This window comes from Corvus moneduloides, chromosome 5, assembly GCF_009650955.1.
Source record: "Corvus moneduloides isolate bCorMon1 chromosome 5, bCorMon1.pri, whole genome shotgun sequence".
Lineage (NCBI taxonomy): Eukaryota > Metazoa > Chordata > Aves > Passeriformes > Corvidae > Corvus > Corvus moneduloides.
In genome coordinates this window covers 69,972,951-69,990,632 of record NC_045480.1, presented here as the reverse complement: position 1 = coordinate 69,990,632, position 17,682 = coordinate 69,972,951, and the positions used below count along the sequence as shown (strand labels likewise).

Sequence of the window (17,682 nt, the reverse complement as noted above, 5' to 3'; positions counted from 1 at the left end):
TAATGTGAGACACACTCCTCAGTGTTTATTTGGGTTGGGTAATTAAAGTAAGTAACAAAATTTAGAGCTAATGTAAATGAAAGTTTCAGGAATTAAGTGTTTCTTTATTCAAGCACCTGGCATAGCCTGTTTGATGTATATAGTGAACATACCAATAGGTGAACAAAATTCTTCAGGTTTCTTCTGCTACAGAAACCAAATAGGGCAATTCTTAAGAACCAATCCTATCCCATCCTCATCCATTTGTAACTACTTCATTTCAAGCCATTAAATGACTTTTTGTGTCTCTTTTGTACCCCCTGGTTCTGGGTTCCATTGGAAGCCAACAAGTGGAAGCATGGGCTACTTACTTACTTACTTACTTAAAGTCTGGAAAAATGGGGAGACTTTGAAAAGGCTGGTTTCTTCTTAAGAATGGGATGAAATTTCACACTGGTTCTTACTGAAACCAGTTCACATATCCCAGGCCTTTCCTCTCCCTACCCCATCTCTCCCCCACCCACGTAATTTGCCCATTTATGCATCAAATCTGGTATAATAAATCAAACTCCCTAAAGACCCTGAACCCATTTCCACTCCATCACACAAGGGCAACTCCACCCAGGGATGTGAAACGGCATCAGGGTAGTGGAGAATACGCTTTGCAGTATTAACATGAATTAAACTGGAATTGAAAATAAAGACCCCTGAACAGAGTTTCTTTTTGCAGCACTAATAAAATCTGCATTCTTGGCAGCAGCACCCAAAATCTGGCTGGTGCACTGAAAGCAGAAACCCTTCCTCTGGCTGGTGTCGCCCCTTTCCTTCCCAGGGCTGCCAAGAATCACAGGTCGCTGCTGGAGGGGAACACCCATCAAGGCCTCTCTCAGTTTGGGGTCCCACCAGAATGAATATTATTAGCTCAGGAATACCAATTCATCTGCCAATGTCCTCAGCTGATGGAAAAAACGGATTTGAACAGAAAGGAGTGGATGGGGGAAAAAAAGACTGGTAAAGTTTTGAAGTTTTCAAAGGTTTTGTTTTGATGTAGAGTTCAAGGCTCAAATAAACCTTTCTGCAAGTTTAGATGAAACTGAAAATGTGATAAGGTAAACTGTGCTTTGCTGGAATAACCAGAATCTATGGACCACAATCATTTTTACTGAAGGAGATTGAGTCGGTGCAGTAGCTTTCCTACACAAAGTTCTTATTGACGTTTCTTTGTTGTCACTTGTATTTATCATCCACTGTATACATGCAATTCTGAAATCCATCTTTTTGCAATGGCATCTTGTACATGATTTCTAGTGAGACACCACTGAGGATTCCCATGACTAGCTTCATAAAGCAGCCTCTGCTCTCCCACAGGACAGAGAGGAACGATAACACCACTCAAAGGGAATCTTGAAACTCTGTAGCAGCAGCTCCTAAGAGGGAAAAAGTACCTGATGATTTGAAGGGCTTCTCTTAAGTTTCCTGCAACGTGGCATCAGCCATCAGAAGACCTGCTGGGAGCTCATCAGGTCCCCACATGCATCATTACTCACAGTACTACATTATTATGATCTTCCTACAGCCAGCACAGGCAATGCCAGTAAATAAACTATGGAAGCTAAATCAGTATTCCTTCAAGATCTAGGAGGAGAAATATTGCCGCAGAGGGATCGTTGTCTACTGTACCTTAGCGGTACAAAAAGTTTCACTGGAAAAAACACAGATGTTGAAGAGAAAGCTAAAAACAAAAAAGGGGACTCCAGAGCTGTTTTATCTGGATTGCTGTTTCTGGAATTCTGCTGTGAAGTCTCCTGTCACTATCTGGAAACTTTTTAGACTCATTAGAGTGATCTAACACCTTCTGCTAAACTTGAACTCTCTTCAGCCTGCAAACAACTCTGTAGGGCCAGACCTGCCTTGTTTCTTCCTGTCCCAAGGAAAACTTACTGAATACCTGGCCTTTCAATCTCATGGATATCCCAAGTGTCCAAAGCCCTATCATGTAGTATCTCTTAGTCTCCCAAACAAGCAAGTGGATCCACTCAGGAGTAAATCCACTAAGCTGAGCAGTCCATTTTCAACTCTGGGTTTAAATCCTTTGTTCAGGTAACATAAGCGGGTTGGCAATCAATCACCTTTATAAATGACAAATGTTTCGTGTTACACACAGAAGAAGTGCACGATCTCTTACATCAGTGGATTTTAACCCTAGCCCTCTCAATCTCCCTCTTTAGGACATCTGCCTATTAACTCATACAGAACACTTCAGAAAAACCAGAACAGCCTCCTGTCAGAAGAATGCTTTTGTTGCAAATAGTGCCAGAGATCTCTGTAAACAAAACATTGCAAAGGACCACCCATGGGTGTGATCAGCTCCTTCTTTTTTACCGAGTACTTTATCAGTCTCTGTCCAGATCCCTCCCAAGTGCTCCAGCTATTGCCATTCTCAACTGCATGCTGAGAAATGAGTGCAGGAAATGGACTTAGCTGAGGCCACAAAACATTTATCTTAATACCAGTCTGGTAGATTACCGTGTTTATTTAAAGTGGCATAACAGTCTGCAGTTGGGAAAAAAAAAAAGAACCAACTGTAGGGATTTTCCCTGTGCTTTTGACTTCTCGTCAGCAAATAAAAAGGTGAAAACACTGTTCCATATGGCACTTCCTACTGCTAAAATGTGTGCAGCGTACTGGAGGGTTAACTCACATCACCTACTTCCCTTGGAAAATTAGTAGGTTGACTATTCAGTCTTACTCTTTGGAGGCTTTAGGAAGCCTCCAAAGCTTTTCAAATGTCTGTTTAGCTCATGCAGCTGTTGAGATACTTTTATATTCGCTACCCACTTCAGACATGTGAATTATACCTTAAATCTGATAGAAGTAGCTGGTCTGATCAATATACAAGCTTTTGTCCCACACCTACTGGAGAAAACATGTTCTTGTCCAAGAAAACATGCTGCTTGAGGTCAGAATCAGAGAATTGTATCCAGGAATCTTTACCTGAACCCAAGAACACTAAACTTGACTACTTGCTACGAGACGCTGAGTTTTACAAATTAACGTGGGTCACAATCTGCCAAAGCCTTAATAAACTCCATTTATATGCGTTATAAATTTCTTTCAGAGTCTTGTGGAAAAAATTACTTTTCCTGCAAAAAAACCCCCAAAAAACCAACAAATTCTAAAATACCAACTTTTAGTGAATCATACTAGCCAGCTGCAGGAAAGCTCACCAAGGATATTACTCTAACCACAGAAATCACGCTTTTGAAGATCATTATCCTAACAAAACTCACATCAGAAAAATAAATCACTCCACCTAAAAGTTGTGGATTTTGCTTTGAAATCCATTCCCCTGATGTGCCACGTTCATTTCTCTGAATGAGCTTCAGTGTGAATGCACCTTTTTTGCAAGTCAGAGAAAAATGGCACAGTCATACAGAAAAATGTTCCCCAAAGGCTCCCTTGTTGTGTGCAGGAGCATTAATAATGAGTTATCTCTACTGGAGGCATTTCAACATGACACACCCCACTGTCACTCTTACTGGAGGGTTTTGGTTTGCTGGGGATTTTTGCTTTATTTTTATAGCCACATAACCTCTCTGGATCACCACTGTATTGGTCAATCACATGCAGAAAAAAAAGAAAAATCATCTTTTTCTCCAGTGTTACAGCACATGCAGCATAGTGGAGCAATAATTAACTCACAAGTCCCCCTATTTCCTTTGGAAAATTATTATGCTGGCTAATAAACCTTACAGTTATGAGGCTTTTATGAACTTACAAACCCTGCAGTAATTTCAAGTGCATGTGTGGTTTGTTCAGCTGTTTGAACACTTCTCACCTCAGTCACCCTTTCTCCCTGTGAACTCAAGCCCCAGAAATGCTTTACATCAATGAAAAAAGAACTGTATGATTTAAAGTGTATGAGATTCCTGCACATTCACTCCTTCCACGACTAATTAGAGAGTTTGGGGATTTTTTCCTTTTTTCCTAAGTGGAGCTATGCTGCCAGAGGCTGAGAACTGGGGAGTTTGGTGCTTAACACACTCTGGATTTATTACCTGATCTTCAGGTGAACCACTTAAACCTCTAGTGGTTTAATTTTACCAACTGCAAAACACAAGTAACAATCATCACCTACCTTGAGGTGCCTTCAGACATTCCTGGGAAAATACCATCCCAGTGCCATGGGGATTTCCCAAACCTCTTGTACTGTGGGATCAACTTCTTCCTCCAACTTTCCACAGAATTTCGTGCCATTAGGAAAGCAGAGAATGCAGAACATGCTGACAACCCTATCTTATTTCTTCCCTTTATAAAAGGCTTAAAACATAGTATTTTCCAAAACATTGCAGATAAACACTGCACCAATTTCAGTAAAGACCATGTAGAACAGTAAAAAAATGAAGAAGCTTGAATAAATATTCGTAAATAAAGAACTGTTCCATACAACAGTTTGTGTTATCTTTCTCCAACTGAAAATACCTGAGAAAACTGACAGGAATCATGGGTGTCCTGAGAACAAGTGAGAGCTGCAAGACATCCTCCTGTGATTTTTCCAAATGGCATTTCCCTCCTGGGCTGCAGATGGGATCCCCTTGGACACGAAGTCAATAAATGTCCTGGAAAATATGTTTTTATTTCATGAATGATTTCCTTAACTGTGTGAATGTGATACTTGGCACTTTCAGTACTAAGAACAGCTGAGAAAGGTGCATCTACAACAAAGCAGGAATGACATGAAATTCATTCTCACTGACACGTGGGTATTCCTGAATGTCAGAACACACACCAGTCACCAGCACATTTGGGGACTTGAAAACATCTGTAATGCCAACTGAACAAGTCCACCTGCAGCACTTACCTGGTGTTTAATGCAAAGAAACACACTGTGCTATGTATCTTTCCTGGAATTTACTCCAGGCAAGAGAATTGGGAGATGTGCTTTCATGGAGGCTCATGACATTAAAAAAGGAGAGAAAACCAGCAATTCTATCAATAAAATGTTTTTTCTTCACCATCTCACTTTGGCAAAGCATTTTAAGAGATTCTAAGCCATTGCAAACACCAATCACAGGAAGGAAATGAAGCTCTGTTCAGCTTTGCACATCTATATTCCAGTGCATACAAAAATCATACAGCACTCCTCAATGTATTTTCAGGATACTTGGCAACAATGCGTTAAATATAATCATGGCTGGCTCTTTGTTCCTATACTCAGAGGTGGAAGACTTATGAAGTGGTGTCTTTCATCTTCTGAAGTTTGCAGACTTTTTTCCTTTAAGTATACACATTACAAGGTTTGCAGAGGGTAAAGTAAACAAACTATGCCCAGCAGCTGGAACCCAGAGCAGAGAAACCAGTTGCTGTTGGGGCTGAGTCTCCAGCTCCAGATTAGTCACGAAGAACGCTGAGCCCTCAGACAGAGGCGCTTTGTTCTCATCCCAGAAAATCCCAGCGCACCCTGGGAAGCTCATGCTCACAGAGGCCTCATCACAGCGCTTTTACAGTCGTGTTTAGGGCTCGGTTTAAAGCTGGGAAATTCACAATGACCTGAAGTGCTACGTGTCAGCATTCTGTTCTCCGTGCTGAGCTGGGTTCTCTCAATGCTCAGGGCAGTCCAGGCTGCTGAGATTTACAGAGGCCTGGGACACAACTTTATTTACAGTGCACATCAGACAAGAGCTTGTGTTGATGATCATCCCTATAAAAGCTTTCTATATGCATATAAAGTAGATTAACTCCCCATACCATGCGTTGCCTTGAACATTTCCTGATCTGTATTTACATTTCTTTGGCCTAGTGAAGAGCAAGTCAGCACAACGTAGAAGGGTTCTTATTTGTACCCCACAAAACCTGTACCTTAGGTAGAAGGGATACTAAAGTTCACATACCTACTTCAAGGAGATGAGTGTTGGGTGACAAGCTGGTATTGCTGCTCCCAGGTCTGCTTTTTAACGGGTTTTCCATCAGAGCAAGAGTTTATCACGTCAGCTTAAAACATTACAGTGGGTGAAAATCATCCCCTTCACTAGAAGAAAAGAAGACATCCAATTTAATTAAGGAGACAGAAGAAAAATTTTGTACCAGACGATTTAGAAATTCACGCCATGAGAAGGAGTTTAATTTACTGCTCTCAAATGTGAGTAAAATTGAAGGATCTGGAAAAATCCTTTTTGGAAAAAAAAAAAAAAAGTTTATGTGTTCTTCATGCTGCACAAGCAAGGCTGAATATGCTTTATTTGACACTCAGAGAAAGGATGACAACATTCTCTTCTCCACACAGAAAGATGTCATCTTGATACCAGAGTAACTCTGTGTCCTCGCACCTGAAGATCTCTAGTCCGTGACTGGGACTCAGTCCTGACCAGTTAACTTAAGCAAACTTGTCACCTTGGAAGGAAGTGCCACAGGACAGTCCAGTCCCTTACGCACAAAACGTCTCTTCTCCAGCTCCTCACCTCATTTGAAGTCCAGCCTGAACACCAGATGAAGGCTGAGCTTTCAGAGCCAGGAGGAAGCAATTCAAAGACGTATCCAGCACATGAATACTTCCAGGGAAAAAATGAAGGCTCTGTAGCAATCTCTCACCTCTTTAGGAAAGAGAATGTAGGGTTTGCCCAACAGTAAAAGTTTAATGGCAGTTATTTTACATGGTGTCAGAGTGAGCCCCACACTGATCATCTGCTGGACTGAAACTCAAGACATTTTGATGCCTAGCACTGACCTGCACAGGCCAAAGCCACACCAGAACAACATCTTGCTGTTAGTTTTTTGTAAGGGTTATGCAGCAGAGCACCGTACAGCATGCACGCTTTTCAGGGAGGCAAGGAAGTTTTGGAACCCAAAAGCTCCTTATGACACCAAATGGGATCAGTGTACAACACTACAGACCTCACAGTCAGCAGGAGCCGTGTGTGCCCTACAAGAGACCTCAAGGTAGATTTCAGTGCTTGCTACAGACCATCCTCTCTGTACCAGCACAACACAAACACACCAAAGCAGAGTTGGGTGTCCCCAGAACAGCACTTTGGTGAGATCAGAGGATGCCAGTGGACGTGCTGCTCCTGCAGTCCCAGCAGAAGGGTGTGCCAGGGACAGACAGCGTGTGGGAAGCAATGCCTGCAGCAAAGGGGCTTCCAACCAGAGCACCTTGGCTGTGTCACAACAGAGTAATCTGGTACTTTCCCACATGGTCAGCCAGCTCTCCTGGCCAGCAGGACAGAGATGCAGCAGAAACATCTTTCTTTCAGAGGATTACTCCTGGCTCTGGAGAGGTTTGTGATTTTTGGCAGTCTCTGGATGGGCTGCGCAAAGGGAAAAGGAACCTCTCTGCTCCTCTCCCACACTGCAGCCACGCAAGGCCCAGCCATAACATAGCTCTTAATAAAAAAGCACAGATGTGCCCTGTAGGCACTTAAAAGACTAAAAGAAAAAAAAAAAAAAGAAACGAAATGTTCCTGTGTGTTTCATAAATCGGTATATAAGCATAATGCAACTTACTATCCTAGACAGAGAATGAAATATCTTAAAAAGTATTGAATCCTTGGTGAATTTTCTCAGTGGATCGGCATGAAGCTATTTAGCCCAGATGTTTCCATAATTCTGATACATTAGGAGCTGCACAGCACTGTGGCCAAGTGTTAACACAGTGAACTGTAATGTAAAACATGTTAAGATACTGGCTTCCAGAGTTATTGGAAGTTTTCACTCTAACCACTCTGCTTCCTTAAGCAGCTATATTTTCTTTACAATATGCACTTATATTTTAACGCACATGGAAGAAGAACTAAAGCATTCCCCTCTCCCCCATCAAAACTTAATTGTGTATGTTCTCTTGAAGAACATACGGGGGCCAGCTAGAGATTGACATGGAGTCTTTCAGAAATGGGAATCTCTCCTCTGAACAGCAAATCTCACACTCCAGGCAAAGGCAGGGCCACAGCAAGGCACAGCTGGGTACCACATGAGCAGGTGAAGAAGTGATGGTGAGATTTTTGATGACAACTTGGTGTCCACAAGACAGACTGTCTCACTGCGAGGCTCTTGTTTGCATCTGTAATGGATTTAGGGATTTGTAGAGGTAGTTTTAAAGATATCCAAGCAGGTGCAATGTGTATGTTGGAATGGCCTGACTGAGTGAAGCAGCAATAATGGGAATATGAAGCAGCACAAAGAAAGGTAATAGCATGTGCTTAAAAGAATGTGAGATAAAGAATGCAAAGAAAGAAGTTGGCAGTCTCTATAGAAGAACAGTGCAGTAGAATATCCTGCATTAAGAATTCATTTGGAAAAATCTTCGTCACTATACTTGATTATTTGGAAGACTTTAAAGTATTTCAGAGATCATTTCTTCATGATCCACCTGCCAGCATGGGAGCTGAGAGTTTTGCAATTCTTCGAGACCTTGTTTTCTTAAAAGCACAAAATACAATCCTAAATTAATGAAAATTAACTCCTGCTAAAGCCCTGAACCTGCAGTCAGACCTGAGCTCTGTTTTCATGTAAGTACTTGCTGAAGCAGACCTCACACTTAAGACACAAAACCAGGTGTGAGAGGTGGAGTAACTTCCATTTCTTGGAACAAAAAATGCTGAAACTTCAATTAGACCTGGAGTTTCTCATGCCTTTTTAAGGTAAACAAATGTTACTTGGCTTTAGGCTCTATAGAGTGCACTGGTGCAATTCACCATGGAGTATCACCCTGACCACTAACACACTGATTATCCTCCAGAGCAAGGCAGGCCATGAAGGCCTTGTTTCACTTCTACACGATAAATAATAACCAAATCTCCTGTATGCCACTTGCCAACTGTTTTGCCTTTTCTTCCCCACTCCATGGGTACACAGCAACTTGCCCTTCAACTGTATTTCCCATCATAACCACTTCAATTCCCATTACTGGCTGCTACTTGTACTTAAAAATATTACAGGACTTCCAATTAGTGAGAAACCTGTATTTTAAAAACTGAGTTTTTAAAGCCATAGCAGGTGGCAGAATTTGTCCTCCTATGTAACAGAGCTTAATCCCAAACCTTATATTACTCCTGGCTGACTTAAACCATTCTGCTCCTTTTCAGTTGGATGCAGTCCTTGATAGCTGTTGGACAAGAGCTGATGACATCTATAACCGCTAGATAGCTCTCTTCTCTTTAACAGCCACAGAATTATCATCTAGGCATGGAAAAAGTCAAATATCAGCTTGTATGAGATTGTTCTACGTTGTTTCTAAATTAGTGCTCTACAATTTAAAAGCTAATATTCCTATCATCCATTTCATCCTTAGCTGTTTGCCAGCTCAGAGGTTCAATGAAGCAAATATCATGTTACATTCCTTTAAATCGTAATAATTTGGGAAAGAAAAACATACAGGGTAGTGAAAAAAAGAGGTGTAGTCTTGAGATATCTTAAACTATGAAAACATTGTCAAATAACCATTATTGTCATGTTAAAATAAACATTTGAACACAAAACTCCCAGATAACTAATGACCAGAATATTGTACAATTAATTCTCTCCTAAAACGTTTTTTGAAAGCTGTGACAAAAGTTCAGAATAAAGTACTAATAATCAAGATGCACATTTGCCTTGGGTTTAACTCACTTCCTTCTCTATCACTCTTCCTGTATGAGCTTTAGGAAATAAAAGCATTTTTTCTCCATTTCAAGTACAATCCTGAATAGTGAAGTAACAGCATAAAATTTGCAATTATTATTCACTGAGATTCTGCAGATGCTGGTGTCTCAATTATTTTTTTCCATGGAATTACAAGACCATTGTTTGTCTCTCTCCAAATAATAAACAGTAAGGACCCCATCAGAAATGATCACTTGGATCATCCAGCTTTTATACTTTACTTTGTAGAATTACGCCCTTCCTGTATAATTTACAGTGATGTTTAACTTGCTCCCAAATGGCTCACAGTGTCCACTTTGCTCAACTAGCTTCATTTTTTTCCCCAAAATCTAATTGTTCCAGCATTTTTTTTTCCTGACACCCAAACGTCTCTTTTTCTGGGTGTTTCTAGGTGACCTAGGAGTTGAGCAGAACTACTGCATTTCTAAGTAAATATAGTGAGAAAACACAGCAAAATGCCTGCAGAGGAGCAACAACAGCTCTGACAGCTGAGCTGAGGGAAGCTACTTCACTAATAGTTAACAGAATGTGTCACCCAAAAGCATTGGGAAAGAAAGAATTCATCACAACTCACATACTCTGCTATTTCATATACTCTGCTATTGCTCTGTCCATAATCAGGCCCAAAACCTTCAATATTCTCTCATAAGAAACGAACAAAACTTAGTGTGCCTCAAACATATTTACATTATCTGTAGGCTTTAAAGCTCCTGTTTTGTTGATCAGCAAGCCTGTAGACTGGCTTGTCCATAAATTCTTATATTTCTTTTCACTCTTTAAAACACAGCATATCCCTGGGTTTGGTGCTTTCTGAAAGAAATTTTATCTTTACTTGGTTGTAAGAGCAGAAATGTTCTGCTGAGTTGTTGTAATTTTTTTCTATTGTATTTCTTGCTTTGCTCACAAAAAACAAAGAAAGAAAAGATAGGAGTAATTTTGATATGAAGAAAAGACTCCCCAGAGCACAGGCCTGGGAATGCCATTTATTACTGTAAAGACACAGGGAACAAGAACAAATGCAGGTCCCCTGGGCACAGTGCCTGGGCAGAGGTTTAGGTACAGTTGGTCCTGTTTCAAGTGGGGGCAGCTCTGGTCCTATTTTAATGATTCCATGGTACTTCTTTAACAGTATCTTCCTTTTTTTGACATGGTTAAGTGCAGCACTGATATCCAGAGATGAAGATCACTGCCCATCAGCTGTTGCTGGGGATATCTTTCTACGAACTATCGATCTGTTTTTGCCACTATGAGGACTTACAGTGTCACTTCCTATTTGGCAAGGCAACACTAGCATTCATTATATCCATTTACACCAGCAGCAGCCAATTCTGAGAGACTTCAGGATCAATTTTTGATGGATTAGCTGCAATATTAGATCAGACGCAGAATGTTTAAAGTTTAAAAGCATAATTCCAATGTGGTCTTGCAATACATTGTTAAGAATACATTGTCGTAATAATTCCTCCCAAGTTTCATTAGGGCTGTGGGTTATAAAATACTTGTAATTAGAAGTGGTGCTATGTGTCAGAGGCCCTCTCTTTCTCTCAGACAGACCAGCAGAGAAGGTTGATTTCATACACCAGGCTCTACTCATGACAAATCCGTGCCTGTCACAAAGGTTTCCTACAGTGATGGACAGACTCACACAACAATGCAGCCAAACACTAAGCTATGATTCTTCATATTTGACATGTCTTCATTTCCTCCTCCTTAGCCCTGCAGCCTCAGGGATTCTGCAGATCCACTAGGAGATTGCTCACCTGGAATACAAAACCCAAGGCTTCCCACGTACGAACTCTGTTGATTGCAATTCTGTAGAAGTTCTGGGGGTGGTTGCTTACATTCCACCCCCACCCCTAATCTCTTCTTCATACCCTTACTCTGTCCTAGCTACCGTGTCACTCCTTTTCCTGGCTTTCCAAGCTGCCTTTCTTGCAGTCCCACAAAAACACATGAGACGTAACAAGCTGCTCTCCTTGCTCAGCATGTGATGGTGTCCCTTCCCCATTCAAACCCACCTACCAGACGCTCATCATCACCACATAAAATTTGTCCCATGTCAGAACTTCTTTCCCCTACATTTATCCCAACTGTCAAGCTTTGCACTGGCCTACCCCTCCCAATCCATCACCCTGTCCATCTGTTTGTCACACTGCTCTACAATCGCTCCATGTGTCTTTCCCCCCACAGAGCTCATGCCAGACATGCACGTCTTTTAAAGACACTTTCAAAGCCCTATGACAAGCAGTGACTACAACAGGCTTGTACCCATCCTATAAGGCTCTTCTTACAAATTAAGGAATAAAATACGCTTCGAGATGTGCAACTGCTCTCCATGTGGAAGCCACTCCTTTAGATACCACCCTCCTGGCAGGAAAGCACTGAAGCCCCATACCCTTTGCAGCTTTTCCAGGCAGCAAATAGGCACTGAAGTCACCAAAACGATGCACAAGGCAGAGAGAAAGCTCCAAAACAAACACAAACCAGCTTATTTCCTATTCAATAAATGTTAATACTGTACTTTTGAGATAGGAGCAGCCTCTCATACCTTCTGAAGAAAAAAACTAAACCAAACAAAACCCAAACACGGCATTTAACGATATGAAAATATCGGCTATAATGCACTCCTTTGCTCTTGAATAGGGTTTCCTCAGCTACAAACTCTGCTGTCCCTCCAAAGTCCATCCTCATGTTGTTCATGCAGCAGGCTGTCATTCTAGCAGAAGGAAATTCGTCCATACTGGTCCATGCACACCATCACCATTCTAAAAGGTGACCACAGTTACTTACTCATGCAAAATAAAACAACAAGATAATTACGATCTTATAAAATGATCATGTAAGGACTGGAGAATGAGCTTTCTAGCTCTCTGGCTTCCAAAACTGGAAAAGTTTTGCTCTGGGATCTCCAGGTTTTCACCCTTTCAAAGCACATGCTTGAATTTCCTAGAACACAGCAGATCTGAAACAACAAGAAATCCTTTTTTCTCCTTGTTGCAAATATGCCTGAAATAATAACCAGTGGAAGTAAACTATCCCTACTGGACCATTTTTGAATGCTCATACCTCAAGTGTAGCCTTTAGCACACTGAGAATTACACAACTGAAAACTCTAAGTCAGCTTTTAAAGGAATAAATTATCTGGAGTTAGTAATAGTGAGCAAACAAAACAGAAAATGCAGAACAAGCTACTGTACTGAATCTGCTGCTTTCATAGTACATAAAGGAACTCTTTTTTTCTACTGTAAACACCACTGGCACAAAACTTCTATATTGTAGCGCCAGAGGAATACAAAATTCAGTGGCCTGTCTACGAAACCAACCTTGTCATTAAAGTTGTCCTTAACTGCGGAGTCAAACAAAAAAGTGGTTCTTCAGTTCACTGTGAGGACTGAGGCAGCAAAGGTGGAAAAAAGAGATCAAGTTCCTATCTATTAGGCAACAAGTGCTGCCTGTGGTTGAGGAGGTGACACCAAGCCAGATGAACAACTGGTACAGGCTGAGACCGAGACTGTAAATCCCCAAAATAAGTGGAGGTTACAGGTGTGCAGCATCCTGACAAAAACAGTGTTTTTCAAGCCATCAAGCACGAGAAGTTTCAAAAGCATCCCAGCAGTTCCAAGCACAAGGGAAGCAAACCGTGTCATGCGTATTTCACTCTTCAGGAAAACCTGTGTTTGAAACAATGAACTCTTGGGGATCCCTTATAAGATCCAAAGTCTGCTTCACAACTAAAACTAATACAATCAGCTATTCCTAAGGCTGATATAACACTGGTCATCTCTTTTGACTCAAGTGCTCATACCTTTCAAATATATGCAGATTATACTCTTATGCAACTGTTTGGGAAATAGTTGCTAGAAACAAACTGTTTTCATAAATCAGTTCACTCAGTCTCTACATAAGTTTTGGTTTTGTCCCCAAAATTGCAGGACTGCAGAGAATTTCAAAGCAATTCTGAAAACTATAAAATGTTTAAAAAACAGACATTACCTTTTATCTAGAGGAAGCCCAAATACACAGAACAGCTATCCTTTTGTGGCATAAAACGTCACTCACAGTGCTCTAGAGCAATTACACCTGAAAAGCACAACACAGGATGTGGCACAGCTATAATCAAAAGAGTTAATTCCATCTGCAAGTCATTAAGTACTCTGGTTTTCAAACAAAATGAACTTTTTTAAGAAACCAGCCATTCCACTGCAAGAGCCATCAAACACCCATTATTAATTGCATAGAATTGTATCACCAAGGTCTTGTTTAAAGCTGACCCCAGTCCAGCCAGTGCAATGTTCTGCTTTGTTTGCCCACACCATGTCTGTAAGTCTGCTCTAAGCCTCGTCTCACGAGCTTCACAAGCCTGTGCCCAAAGCAAACAATAAATTTCCTATCTGTTTATGAAGCATAAAAAGAACCCAGCCCAGAGAACAAATTGCTTCTCAGTCGTTAACAAACAATAACCCCTTCTGTCCTTAGTATGCTGACACAACTTTATAAACACCCCTTTCTTTTTGAGGGAGACCAAAACCAATGCCCTGAGGGCCCAGAGATAATGCCAGAGAAAAGAGGTGGAAGAAAACAATGTAAGACTTTCTTCTGTACCATTTCTACCACATCGTTTATGAGGCTTTTATTAATTAATCGTCTGTGTTTGATTAGAGTAACAAGATATTAACTAAACTAATGGTAAGTCCCTGGTTCAACTCGATGTATTTCCTTTTGCCCATAAGAAGATTTTAATATAACACCATGCAGGTTAATTTCCAGGATGTCTTTCTTCTTTCTTCATTCAGTATCTTCTGGCAATCAAACTCTAGTGCCTCACACCACTGAAAGTTTTACAACATTTCAGAACAGCTGTGGTTACAAAAATACAAATATTTCATCATATCATAGTAGGTATTAGAAAACTCATTTGGCTAATTTCTCACCTGAAAACGTGAAAATAGGTCACATCAGTAAGAAAGTGAGATCCTTACCACGTGCTCTGTAAAGCCCTATAATCACAACATTAGTACATCCAGCCAGAGAACCATGGGAAGTGTGAGTGCAGCTATGAATTATTCAAGGAAAAATCTGCGTGGAGACAGCCATGCCAAGCACCTGAATCCACTTTAATGGTGGAAGTGGACACATGCTTGTGGACTTCAAGTCCTTTCTGAGCAACACTCACTTAGGATATAGGAACAGAGAGCAAACTCTGAGGCTGCATTAAGTGCTGGGATTTGGGGGAGCTCAGCCTGTTGTGGGTTAGCAATGCATGAGATCTATATTCATTCATATTCTATATTTGTTGATGCACAGACGAAAAGTCAGGACTTTCAAGTGATCTGGTGTAAATGAAGGTTTCCGCATCACAGCTGCTTGCTTTGGTAGTACTTACATTAAAAGGCCTAATGAAAAGTTAAGTGAATAATGTTGCATACTGGAAAAAGTCCTCCTTCTGACAAAGTGATTAACTAGAGAGCCTCCACCAGCACTTCTTGGATGCATTCCCAGGAAAACCTCTCGTGTTCCTACTATTCCTCATCCTAGATAAATAAATGAATACAAAACATTACTCAAACATGGAGAAAGTTGTTTTCAACAATCGATAGGAAGTGTTTTGATAATAGTGTACTTGGTATTAAAAATACACATATCTCAGCATTTACAGAGAGAGCACTATTTCTCATGCTGTATTTGCTCTCAGCTTAACAGAGCGTTTCAAAGTCATTCAGTTGTGAAAAGCAGATGAATATATGATACTGCAGAAAACCTTACTTTTAAAACACGTGTTTTCCTCCATCTATATTCCTTCATAATAACTTGTGAAGTTTATGAAAAATAATTTAATTTTAAGCAACCAAAGTTTGAAAATATTAAAATCAATTCAGACTTCAGTGCTTTTATAGGATATAAACCCTTCTTTTCCATGAGGTATTATACGTGTTACCTGGAAGCACAAGCTGTGTCAACATTCAATCCAAAAGGCACCCGACATCAGTCAGAAGAAAACCACACAGACCCCAAGAAATTGGAATTACAGAAACTTGTAGGCTTGTGGGCTGTAAAAGCTGCACAAGATGAAAATGGGGGAGGGAGTGAGACACAGAAAAATGGATTTAATGGGAAACGAAAGAGGAAAAACTACAGAAAAGAAGAGGAAAGAAGCGAACACTTAGGAGAGCTCTGGCAATTTACAAGCAGAATGCCTTCCAGGAGAGATGTAGAAAATTTGGCATCAGAACTTGAAAGAAAAGCCCCAGTGGGACTGAGACTGGGAGGAAAGGCAAAGAGAGAAGGAGAGATGAGCTGTAGTGTTGGCTGGCCACAACACACAGACCTTCCCAGCCATGTGTTGTCACGACTAACAAGCAATGCAGATAAATACAGCTCCCAGTTTGTGGGGTGAAAGCATTGGCAGTTCTTATAGAAGAATCTAAATTAAGTTAGGAGGTTTTAATTCTGATTATATCTCTAATTTTAGAGCTGTAACAATGCTCTTGGTCTATCTGATGGTCCTGCTCTTATTCTGGTGCAACTGTTATTGTGCTCTCTCCCCGTTCTTGCTCTGTTGAGCATCGCTGGCACAGCCAGAGTAGGCAGATGCAGAGTCTCCAAGGTGCCATGAACGCATTTGACAAACTGGAATTGAAGATTCCTGCCTACACTGAGTGAACTAGTGCCTACTCTGGCCTGCCAAAATGCTCAGCAAATTAGTACGCAATGGGTTCTCAGAAGTGGCAACTAAAAAGGCAGACAGAGCTGGGATCTGGGTTCCTTTACCAGAAAAATTGAACATTCAAACCCCAAGAGTCCATAATGTACCTAAGAGTGATGAAGCTGAATGGCCAAGGATAAATCTAGCTAGCTTCATATGGTTCTGCACAGGTATGCTGAGCTATCTAATGTGTGCAGAGCTGCAGGCAGTCTTCCCCTAAACATGTCCGGTTTGTTTCTACTGGTAGCCCTCCTCCTCTCACTGTTTTTTCTGTTCTGTTGCTGGCAGTGTGCTCAAAGCAACCTCACTTTAGAATGTGCTGTTCCTGCACAGCTTTATGGGCTGTCCTGAGAGTGTTTCTGCTGAGCATTTTGCTCTGTGGATCGGACAGTGATGCCATGTGTTGCATGGATGCCTTTGAAGATTTTATTCCTCCATAGTATAGTTCAGGAGCCCTTCATTCCATGCTCTCAGGACATGCTGCTTCTCTCTGCCACAGCAAAATGGTGGGAATTATATCTCCCTCCGTGTTTAGGTTGCTGAAGCTCATAAAAACATGGCTGCATTATGAACAGAACATTCCTGTAACTTCACGAGAAAGAATTGTTTTCTTCCTGGCTCCTCTTCAGAGCTCAGTGGTTAACAGGGCCAGGCTGCCTCTTCAGAACACAGGAGATATTAACAGAGCTCTTGGCCATAGAGCACAAGAACTTCTGCCCAATCTGAATCAAGAAACATACTGTCTTTTGCAAGGGAGAGGGAAAGAAACATGATGGTGAAGTCTTACTTGGCTCTTTTCAGTCGAGCTGACAAGCTGTTGTAGGTTGAGTGACTGTAGGCTTAACAAGTTGGCAGGAAAAGAACAGTGTTTTCCAAGCTGGTCTCTGTAGCCAAGTCTGATGGGTAGCATAACAGACTGTATAGCCTCCAGTCAGAATAAAATCCGTAAAATGAAAAAAACCACAACAAACCACAGCATGCAGTCATCAAATCTATTCATATGTTCAGGACTGGCTGCATAATCAAAGGAAGATTACTTCATTGGGCTCACAGCCCAATAACAAGCTGGAAAGGGTGAGACTTTATTTCTTAGATTTTAATTGAAGGCAATTGGGATGACATCTCATAACCCCATGAAGCTGATATTCCTTGAACAGTTCATGATGACTTTTTTGTTTACTGTAATCCTGAAAATGTCACATCACAAAGGAAATCCAGAAAACAAATGATGCTGCCTTCATATAGAACCTACACATTTAAAAAAGAATTTCCCTAACCTTAAACATAGCCAACACTTTTCATTGGCAAAATTATTTTCCAGTCCACAGTGTTTGTCCTGGTTCAACAGGCATCTGTGCTTTAAGCTA

At 41.0% G+C, this 17,682-nt stretch overlaps 1 long non-coding RNA gene across 17 annotated transcripts in view; it reads right to left on the bottom strand.

Moving 5' to 3' along the window:
• Positions 1-4,594, bottom strand: part of LOC116444799 — a 63,289-nt gene extending 58,695 nt beyond the window's left edge. For all 17 annotated transcript variants that reach the window (XR_004240514.1, XR_004240507.1, XR_004240517.1 and 14 more), the window contains exon 1: positions 4,462-4,594. This is a non-coding gene — a long non-coding RNA (uncharacterized LOC116444799). The remainder of the gene's footprint in view (positions 1-4,461) is intronic.
• Between the last annotated feature and the right edge of the window lie 13,088 nt (positions 4,595-17,682).